This window comes from Ipomoea nil, unplaced genomic scaffold (assembly GCF_001879475.1).
Source record: "Ipomoea nil cultivar Tokyo-kokei standard unplaced genomic scaffold, Asagao_1.1 scaffold3245, whole genome shotgun sequence".
Taxonomy (NCBI): domain Eukaryota; kingdom Viridiplantae; phylum Streptophyta; class Magnoliopsida; order Solanales; family Convolvulaceae; genus Ipomoea; species Ipomoea nil.
In genome coordinates this window covers 642,501-654,038 of record NW_017619673.1, presented here as the reverse complement: position 1 = coordinate 654,038, position 11,538 = coordinate 642,501, and the positions used below count along the sequence as shown (strand labels likewise).

General features: G+C 43.2%; 1 non-coding gene across 1 annotated transcript; it reads left to right on the top strand.

The window, feature by feature from the left end:
• The first annotated feature begins 613 nt into the window (after positions 1–613).
• On the top strand, positions 614–685 carry TRNAK-UUU. Its single transcript has one exon. It is a non-coding gene; the product is annotated as a tRNA-Lys (tRNA).
• The last annotated feature ends 10,853 nt before the right edge of the window (positions 686–11,538 follow it).

Here is an 11,538-nt window from a genome sequence, read left to right as displayed (position 1 = left end):
ATGTGTTATTTCTTAAATGAAGCTATGAAAGAGTTAATACCCAAAATCGTCCTCGACTATAGTGGTTTTTCTCAATTTCGTCCTAAACGACTTTGGTGACCTAATATCGTCCCAGACTTTTGTGTTTCGCTCAATTTAGTCCTCCATTTGTTATTCCGTCAAATTGGTGTTAAATAAAGGGACAATTCAGTAACGTCAATATTGATCTCTCTTTACTTTCAACTTGTAAAGTGCGAAATTCCTCTTTCTTGTACGAATTACACCCAGAATTACTCTTGGACCTACAAATCAAATTTTATATTCACAGTTTTAGGAGTAATTCTGGGATTAATTCGTAAAAAAAAAAAAAAAAAGGATTTCGCAGTTCACATGTCTATGAGTAAATAGATGCCAATATTAAAATTACTGAATTGTCTATTTATTTAACACCAAATGGACAGAATAACAAATGAGAGACTAAATTGAGCAAAAACACAAAAGTCTTGGACTAAATTGAGCGAAACACTAAAGTCTGGGACGATATTAGGTCACCAAAGTCATTTAGGACGAAATTGAGAAAAACCACTATAGTCGAGGACGATTTTGGGTATTAACTCAAATATTATTATAGTTTGCCATCTTAGCTCAGTGGTAGAGCGCGTGGCTTTTAACCACGTGGTCGTGGGTTCGATCCCCACAGATGGCATAGTGAATAGGCACTTGGCTTTTAACCACGTGATCGCGACTATGTCGCTTTTAACGATAGATGGCAACGCACGGGTTCAATCCCCACAGATGGCAATGCGCACGGTTGAATTAGTATCTCGGAACCGGCTATAGTGCCCCCCTCGTTGAGGAACTGGGTGGCCATGGAGCGCCTTCTGCTTCCTCCATAGTGGAGGAAATATACGGAACCGGCTATCGGCTATAGTGCCCGTTGCCTCGTGGAGGAACTGGGTGGCCAATTCCTCGAAAGTGTTAATGGAGCGCTGGAGGAACTGGGTGGCTAATTCCTGCTGGAGGAACTGGGTGGCTAATTCCTCGAAAGTGTTAATGGAGCGCCTTCTGCTTCCTCCATAGTGGAGGAAATATACGGGGAAGCCTGGTGGAGGGAATATACGGTTGGAGGAAATATACGGAACCGGCTATAGTGCCTGTTGCCTCGTGGAGGAACTGGATGGCCAATTCCTCGAAAGTGTTAATGGAGCGCTGGAGGAACTGGGTGGCTAATTCCTCGAAAGTGTTAATGGAGCGCCTTCTGCTTCCTCCATAGTGGAGGAAATATACGGGGAAGCCTGGTGGAGGGAATATACGGTTGAATTAGTATCCCGGAATCGGCTATAGTGCCCGTCCGCTTCCTTGCGCCTTCTGCTTCTGCCATGATGGAGGAAATATATGGGGAAGCCTCGTGGAGGAACTGGGTGGCCAATTCCTCGAAAGTGTTAATGGAGCGCCTTCTGCGGCCAATTCCTCGAAAGTGTTAATGGAGCGCCTTCTGCTTCTGCCATGGTGGAGGAAATATACGGGGAAGCCTGGTGGAGGAACTGGGTGGCCAATTCCTCGAAAGTGTTAATGGAGCGGGTGGTCAATTCCTCGAAAGTGTTAATGGAGCACCTTCTGCTTCTGCCATGGTGGAGGAAATATACGGGGAAGCCTGGTGGAGGAACTGGGTGGCCAATTCCTTGAAAGTGTTAATGGATCCCGGGGGAAGTCTGAGGAACCACCTCTGAGCCGCCCCGGTCAATTTCGGGAAGAACGTCCGACAGATCATCGGGGCTTCTGCCATAGTGGAGGAATTGGGTGGCCAATTCCTCGCAATATACGGGGAAGCCTGGTGGAGGAACTGGGTGGCCAACGTCTGACAGATCATCGGGGCTTGCCATGGTGTAGGAATTGGGTGGGGGGGGGGGGGGAAGCATGGTGGAGGAACTGGGTGGCCAATTCCTCGAAAGTGTTAATGGATCCCGGGGGAAGCCTGAGGAACCACCTCTGAGCCGCCCCGGTCAATGTCAAGAAGAACGTCTGACAGATCATCGAGGCTTCTGCCATGGTGGAGGAACTGGGTGGCCAATTCCTCGCAATATACGGGGAAGCCTGGTGGAGGAACTGGGTGGCCAATTCCTCGACAGTGTTAATGGATCCAGGAGCCGCCCCGGTCAATGTCGGGAAGAATGTCCGACAGATCATCGGGGCATCGGCCCCGATTACCTGATTACCTGCATCTTGGCATGGAAGCTGATGAGATGGTCGCGCGGCCCCCCCCCCCACCCACACCCACACCCCACCCCCGTGCCATCATAAGTGGGATGGTTGGGGCAACTTGAATCCAGCCGGTGCCTTATAAGCCTGCACTTGTGCTGAGAAGGGTGAGGCGGCCAGGAGGTTGTCAGCGACCAGCCTGTACCATCTGTCGTAGCTCCTATACGGTGGTGAATAAACCGGCCCATCTCGGGGTTATTCCGGCCAGGTAGGACGGATGACTCCCCCATGCCCTCCGTAGCTTCTCGCCTTTTTCTTGCAGCCACCCTCCTTTGGATAATGACTCGCGGCTGCTCTCTAGCCGACCGGGCGGGGAGGTGTTACCCGGCCCGCTCACCGAAACGCTCTAGGACCGACTGCGTCGGGGCTACGAGTCTAAGTCGGGAGTGCGCCGAGCGGTTGACTTGCTAATCAACGGGTGGAGTACCCCCCGAATGCTCTGAATGTTCGGGCACTGCCTGAGGGTTCTCCGTGAGAACTGATCGTACGGGTTGTCGGACCTCGTTTGGGGGCGCCTGACCCCGCCCACGCATGACGCATCAAAGGCTTGCATCAACAGCTCTGCAAAGTTAGCTTGGGCCTGAGCGACAGGTGCTAGCGGGTTCCCCCCTGAAGGCGCGGGAGTCGGCGCGACAGTACGCGCGGTACGTGCAGCCGACTGCTCCCCGGAAGCGCGGCGGTTTAGGAGCTTCCTTAGGTCGCCAACGGAAGCGTGGCTGCCGGTGGGCAGCTCTGGCAGGTTTGCGACAACCGTCACATGCCCGTTAACCAGCGGGACAGCGGCGTTGGGACCGGTGTTGCGATTGCTACGTCTCGTACGTGCCATCAGTAAAGCTTAGGAACGGGACCTTTAGTTTCGATCCCCACAGACAACGTCAATGTTGGTTTTCACAGCCTCGATGGCCGTTCGGCAGGCCAACACTACCAAAAGATGTGCTTGCGAGATGATGAAAACAAGAGATAAAGTATTTGAGAGAGAAGAAATAATGCGATATTATTTCTCTAGGTTTTGCCCTTAAAAATGTCAATCCCCTACATGGTGATCCCGTGGGGATATTTATACATGAATATGGAGTTCATACATGGTAAGTAGGGTTGACGCAGAGACGGGGTAGGGCTGACGTAAGGCTGATGCAGCCACCTACTTATTACCATAAGCCGTCTAGACTAATTAAGGAAGCTACTTAAATGAACAGAGATTGCTTCCGTAGAATTTGCTAATATCCGTTTCTGGATACGCTCCCGGTCAAGAATGCCCCGGCGGCCATGGAAGTACCCTCTGGGGCCATCGTATCCAGTCGAGGACACTCCGCCTACGAAGCCTGGTAGCCCGCGTAGTCTAGTCGGGTCGGGGACACACCGCCCGTGTAGCCTGGTCATCCATCTTAATCCGCTGAGGTATTTAGGGGTGAGCATCGGTCGGTTACGGTCAGTAACCGACCGATAACCGAAAAACCGATTGCTTTTTTTGAACCCACCTAACCGACCGAAACCGACCGACTATACACACCTAACCGACCGAAACCGAATACGTCGATTTCGGTCGGTTATTTTGGTAACCGAAAAACCGTGATTGTTTACCGTACATAATAAATAACAAATTCAAAATTACAATAAATTACACTACAGTACTATTACATGCATAGGTACAAATGTACAATGAATAAATTGTTCAAATAATCAAAATCATAATACAAATTACACAACCCAAAATTCAAAACTGTAGCTTTGGACGGCAGACACTGGAGGAACTGAGCAGATCTGTAATTTTGTTCATAGAATTCGTATGAATTTTTTTATATAATTCAAAGTTAACAAATATTTAAATAAAAATTAGTCTACAACTTACCTTTAATTTCTTTGGAAGGCTTTGATTATTGAACTTGAGTTGTGTGAACGCCGAGCGGATGAGTGAGACTATGAGAGGCGGAGATGATGAGAGGCAGACATGATTGAGGAGAGGCTAGGGTTTGGTAGAGATAATTAGAGAGACAGAGACTGGGATTTGTGCCTACAAGATGCTGTGAGGTTGTGACTCCATGAGCGAGAATTGAAATCGACAGTAAAGACTAGGGTTCTGCTTCGTTGTTTCTGTCGTTCCCGTTCGAGAGAGAAGGTCAGAATGGTTCTTGAGGGAAGGCCGAAGGGTTCTACAGAGTTCTTCTACAGGGGTTCTACATAGTTCTACAAAGACAAGTGGGCTATTAAGTATTAAATGTTTAATTGAATATTTGGGACTTGGGAGTTAGGGGCTTAGGGCATTTAAAGAATAAGCATTAATCTGAAACGATTTGGGCCTTAAAAGAAATAAGTTTTAAACTAAATGGCCCATATGTCCAGTAAAGAAGTGGAGCCCGTGGACTTCTATGTATATATATATAATATATATATCGGTTATTCGGTGACCGATATTTGAAAGGATCATAACCGATAATTAACCGAATAGCCGTATAACCGAAATTTTTTTGGCCTTGTAACCGATAACCGAAATTTTCGGTCGGTTCGGTTTTATCGGTTTTTCAGTAATTTTGCTCACCCCTAGAGGTATTCAACCGGAGACACGCCGACTACCGAGGCTGGTCGCCCAACCGAGCCTCACCCGAGAGCCCGCCCAGGGACACGCCGGCTGCTGAGATTGGTTGCTAAAAGATGAACAGCTGTCGCCATCGGACGTCTAATATGATGGCCGGGAAGGGTCCTAGGATCCCCTTCACGCTAAGTATTGAACCATGCTTTGACCCAGCTGCCTCGCCTGACCTTCCCGTCCAGGCGGCTAGTTTGGGGTATCTATCACTTTACATGCACACCGAATATTTAATGCTAAACTATCTTAGCTAAAGAGAAGAAGAGTGGTGATGGAAAGTGTAGGAAATGAAGAAAAAGAAGAGAATCCCTTGCAATGCTTGGCCTTCTTGTTGTCTTAGTTTTCTCAGGAGGAAAAGATAAAGTGTGGAGGGATTGGGAGGCAAGGCAATGGAATAGTGAACATTTATACCTAGGGCACAAAGCCCTAGGTCTTGCACAAGAGAGCCTTGAACGGCCACTTAGGGGTATTTTTGAAAATGTGAGTTTTGAACTTTGGGTTATAATTTTGGGTCAAAAGTCGGGTTAAATTCGGGCTATAATACAATATAGAATATATATATATATATATATATATATATATATATATATATATATATATATATATATATAGGGACGCACTCAGGTGCGAATAAGTGCCCAGGAAGGAAATGCGAACGAATCAGCGCGCGACACGTGTCCAGATCTAATAACTTTAAAAAAAAAACGCGGTGGCATTTTCATAAATAATTGAACATCGAAGTGCAAGTAAAATCTCTTATAAGTGCACCTATTTTCACCTATTAGTGCATGTAATTTTGCCTTGTTAGCATTCACTTTCCGCAACCATTCATGCACCTGGGTGTGCTTATAACTATCTGTGCAACTATTTATAACTATAGGTGCAACTACTTATAACTATATGTGCACCTACTTTCACTTATAAGTTCATGTAATTTTGCCTTGTTAACATTCATTGATCTGAGTTCGCGGGTAGTAATACTCCTGAAAACCACTCGCAAACATTCATACACCTAGATGCAACTACTTATACCTATGTGTGCAACTACTTAGAACTATTGGTGCAACTACTTAGAACTATAAGTGCAACTAAGTATTGATGCTCAGTGTAAATTTTTACTTGCACCTATAATACATTTTACATGCAGTTGTAATATATTTTACTTGCACCTCGATGTTCAATTATTTACGAAAATGCCACCGCGTTTTTTTAAAAATCAGTGTTTCTCATCCATTAGATCTGGACACGTGGACGAACAGAATCCATTCCTATTTCGCGCCTGGGCAAGCCGTTCGCACCCAAGTGCAAGTCTATATATATATATATATATATATATATATATATATATATATATATATATATATATATATATATATATATATATATATATATATATATATATATATATATATATATATATAAAAGATAGGTTTATTTTGAAATCCAATTTTGAAAGAAAACTTGACTCTCAAGTTCATAGGTTCCTCTTAGATTGACTTTTGGGTTGACTTTCGGATAAAAGAATATTTTTCCCCAAATCGAGTTTTGGAAACTTATTATTATTATTATTATTATTATTATTTGGGAAAGAGAGAGGGGATACCCAAAACTACTAACTCAAATGGCAGGCCATACGAGCCCTGTCATTCTCAGGACAATCAAGGGTGCTCTCCGGTGGCTCAAAGAACTCTATCTATTCGAATTGCCTCCCTAGCCAGCTTGTCAGCAACATGGTTATTTTCGCGTTGTGTGAACTCACAACCAACTTCCCAATCCTTATGAAGCCATTCTTTGCAGCCTGCAACCAACCTCTCACAAGGACCTTGCGGTGGAATGCCTTCGTTAATCCACTCCAGCGTTTGCTTTGAGTCATTCAACACTCGGAGTTTCTTTACACAAGCTTCCCAAGCCCACGTAATTCCACACAAAATGGCTCTCAGCTCCCCTTCTGTGGCGTTAGTCGATCTTGTAGTGCTACTAAAACCACGCTCCCACTCTCCGTTTGGTTTCTCAACACTCCTCCACAGCCCTTAAGCACGCCATGTATGGTGAAAGCTGCATTAGTGTGTAGTGTGTGCCAGCTTTCGTAAGTGTGAGCACTCCGAGAGATAGTGTTTCTGTTCATATCGGGTCTCCTCTTCTTTGCAAACGCCTTTCTAGCCTCTTTGTGTTGCTCATATATCCACTTAATCTTCGTTCTCCAGTCTCATGCTTCCTCCTTAAACACTTGTTTGCACCTCCATCTCCAGATCCACCAAACCGCATAGGTAAAGAGCTCACCCAGTGATCAACTTTCGCGCCATTAACTTTACCTACCACAATTTTTTGTTAGCCAGTCATCAAATCCAATAGACATAAAATCATTAATGGCCCCGTGGGGCAATAATACTTCCCATATTGCTACTGCTTCTGTAACACCCCGAAATTTTCAAAACTTTTTGGTCTTATAATACGAAAGCAATCCTATTAAATAGATGTCAAATGAAGCATTCTAAACATAGAGTCGGGGGTGTTATGCCACATCTGAGCTGGAGAGCTCAGATGCACAAGCTATTCTAACTATCTATCCTCAAATATTGTCATTACATCATCAAGGTACGCAGGCCGAAAGGAAAGACTAACTATCTAACTCGAGGTCCTCTAGCGCGCTCCGGAAGCTAATCATCTGTGCCTGAAAGCCAAATATATCTGTTCAGCGAATGATGCTGATAACCCACTCTAACGCGTTAAAATACAATATAGGTAAATATATATACATAGATATAGAAAAACCATTTTGAAGCAGGAAGATATATACTTAGGAGACTCTAGCATTAAAACCAGGATTAGACTCGACAGATAGGGATAAACACATTCAACAATGATAATCAATTATATAGAGGCAACATCATATATACATATATCTAAGGTCACAGTTCACTTTCATGTCATTCACATCATCATTCGATCAATATCTTTGTCACACAAGCATACTTTGGTGGCTCCACGGGACCAATCGCATGCCCATACATGAGGGTTAGCGCATATAGCGCTAACACGGCCCCGCAGCACCCTACCTCATATCGCAGCATGAAGGAATTGACCGCAGCCAATTATATAGACCGTCGATGGATTCAACGGCGAACCACAGCCCTAAACACCGCTGACGCGTTCAGTCGGTGGACTGTGATCCTCTTTTGGGGACTACGACCCTACACACCGCTTGGCGAGCTCAGTCGGTGGATCGTAGTCGATCATAGCCCTACACACCGCTGATAGCTCAGTCGGTGGACTATAACCTTCTTTATGGGAACTACGACCCTACACATCGCTGGCACGCTCACTCGGTGGATCGCAGCCGACCCATAGCCCTACACACCGCCTGACGAACTCAGTCGGTGGACTATGGCCTTCCTCGTGGCTTGTAGCCCTACACACCGCTGACGCGTTCAGTCGGTGGACCACAGCACACGAGGCCCATGAGGTGGACCGCAGCCCTAGAAGTGTGTCACTGACCGCAGCCAGGATAATGAACCGCAGCTCATGTATAACCAATTTGACCGCAGCCAAGAGTCATACACATATATCACGTAGCAAACACATGCAACCCATATTAGCACATTGGGAAGGGGATAAGACGTATAAATAAACTTATGTGTGGTCATCCACGTACTAGGAAATATCTTAAGGGTTCATGCACTTTCACCTAGGTCAACGGAGTACCAATTCGACTAGCATGCAATAAACAAGACTCTTTTATCCTACGAACGGTACCCAAAACATCAAACTAGACTTTAGGCACGATAAACGAAGTCTGTCGGGATACCATGAGGGTCGGGGGACATCAAACGGGGAAGCCAAAATCCCAAAGTGAGAGAAATCCAGCGGGTGGAGGATCACCCGCTGGCTGCCCGCCGGCGACGAGTCTCCGAGCAGCGGGTGCCCGGCGGGCAGTCGTCTGCCCACTGGCTGCCCGCTGCCGGCGACGTCCATACGGGCAGCGGGTAGGTGGCGGGTCTCCCTACCCCCCACTGACTCTTTTTCAAAATATAAGTCCCGGGATCCTTCGTGGAACCCGAAACCATACTTAGACACTTTTAAACGCAAACGACGACACCACGTAGACAATTAACGGATCAAAAGCAAGAATCACATAGAACACATCCTATCATGACTTCTAAACATAATCAACACCCGAACATGCGAATTTCCACCCAAATATATCAAGAATATCCCAATACGAAATTCACGATTCAACCTAGGGCTCTAATCATATTTAAATCACAAAGTTAGGCTTTATCTTTAAAATCAAGAACATCAAGATTTATCAAGAACATCACACAATTATCAAGATTCTCCCATTATCATCAAGATTATCAAGATCAACACATAAAATCATCTCATCAATCATCAAGATCATATCATCATCATCATAAACAGTTTTATCAAGACACAAGCATAGAGAAGAGGCCAAGGAAGAAGATTATAGCAAGGAAAATAGGTTTTGTTGAGACATGGGTTACCTCATTCGCTTATTAATCCAAAACACCATCAACGGAACCTGTGAATCAAATCGGACTTTTCACTAAATAATCGAGTTATAAAATAGTTAAACTCTAAGGAATTCGATCCCTAGATTTCACCCCAATATTAAGAGAACCCTACCCAACTAAGCTAAACACCTCTTCGATAACCTTGAGCATTATTAATTAATAATAGCCTATCTTAGTGAAAGGTTTAACAATTAATAAAATTAACCTAGATCTCCCTTACCCAGATTTAAACCCTAGTTAGATGCATAACAAAGCCTGCGCCTTGCCATCTAAGCTAAACACCCTCTTAGTGATTTTACTAATAATAAATCTATTTAAACCTAAATAGTCAGGACTGACTAAGGTGGCAACTTACCTTCATCTTCTTCTTCGATCTATTTCGTCACGACACCACGTTTGCTCCACGGGTGCATCTTCTCCGGCCAGTCACCCGCTGCCTCTGTGCCAGTACGCACGCTGGAGGGGCAATTGTGACCACCCCGCCGTTCGTTGCATGCGAAGCCCGCCGAAGATCACCATCGTTCCGTTGAGAAGGGAAGATGTCCGAATAGCCCTGTCACCCTTGCCACCGCCGTCATGCTTCGTTTCTTGATTACTATGGAGGGGAGAGGAAGGACGGAGATGGAGCGTAGGTTGAGGGTGTAGAACGAGAGAGAGAGGGAAGGGGAGATTCGCGGCGAAGTTTGGCTAAGAGAGGAAGGGTTCGTTGGGAAGGAGACGATGAGGGCGCTGGTTCGGTGGTGTTGGCCGAGAGGGAGGAGAACGGAGGGGAGCCATCGCATGTATGTATAAGTATTTGTCTATTCTGTCTACACAGGGATAGGTAGGGTGCATACGTATATCATTCATATATATATATATATATATATATATATATATATATATATATATATATATATATATATATATATATATATATATATATATATGAATGATATACGTATGCACCCTACCTATCCCTGTGTAGACAGAATAGACAAATACTTATACATACATGCGATGGCTCCCCTCCGTTCTCCTCCCTCTCGGCCAACACACTACAAGAATAAAGACATTTAGTGACAAATCTTTTGTGACACTTCATAATTTAGTCACAAATAATACCCTTTTTGTGACCAAAAAAATAATTCGACACTATTGTGTGGTGTAATTGTGATAACTTTTTTTTAGTCACAGATAATATGATAATTGTGACGAGTAAGTATTTGTTACGAATAAATTGTCACTATTACTAGAATAATAGTGTCGTAACATGCGTTGTCACTATTTGTTGTCACTAAATGTATGTTTATTTTGGCGCCATTATAATTATGGCGGGAACGAATGTAATTGTGACAAAAAACAATTTTGACACAAATTTTTGTACTTTTTGTGACAAATAGTTGTTGGTCACTCTTGTTGATAATATTCGTGACAACGTTTTTTGTCAATAAAAATACAATTGATTTTGTACCATTAGAAATGAGAAACAATTGTGAGAAGAAATATTGTTGTCACTAATATTGTCATTTTTTGTGATGAAATTGTTACAAATATTTGTGACGCTCTATAATTTCGTAACAAAAATTACTAAATTGTGATATAATTGTGTTGATTTTTTTGTCACTAGTTTATTATAACTGTGACGAGTAATTAATTGTTAGAATGACTTCGCCACTATAGTTAAATAGATGGATATTGTGTGAAATGAATGTAATTGTGAAAATACATTTTATAATAACTCATTTTTAAATGTTCTTATGTGATAGATAAGTTCACTATTACTTATTTTACTAATTTGTCATATTAATTTTTATTTTTTGAAAATAAACATGTATTTGTTTAGTACCAATAATATATTTCAAAAAGATTTATTAAAGTTAACCATTCAAACTCAAAATATATATATATATATATTTTTGAAAACTTCAAACTCAAAATATAAAAAGTAAATAATTGAAAAGTTATAAATACAAATTCATATAATACTCAATCATCTCATCACCACCTTCCTCATCTTCAGATGTTGGAATCTCATCATCATCATTAATAAAAGCATCTCCATCACTATTAATTTCATCTTCTTCGATACTCATGGTATGAACATTTGATGAGCTTACTTCAACAGTTGCAGCATCCAAATAAGGCCTATGTAATACCATAACATTATTATTATTATTATATATCTTTCAAATTAGAACCATG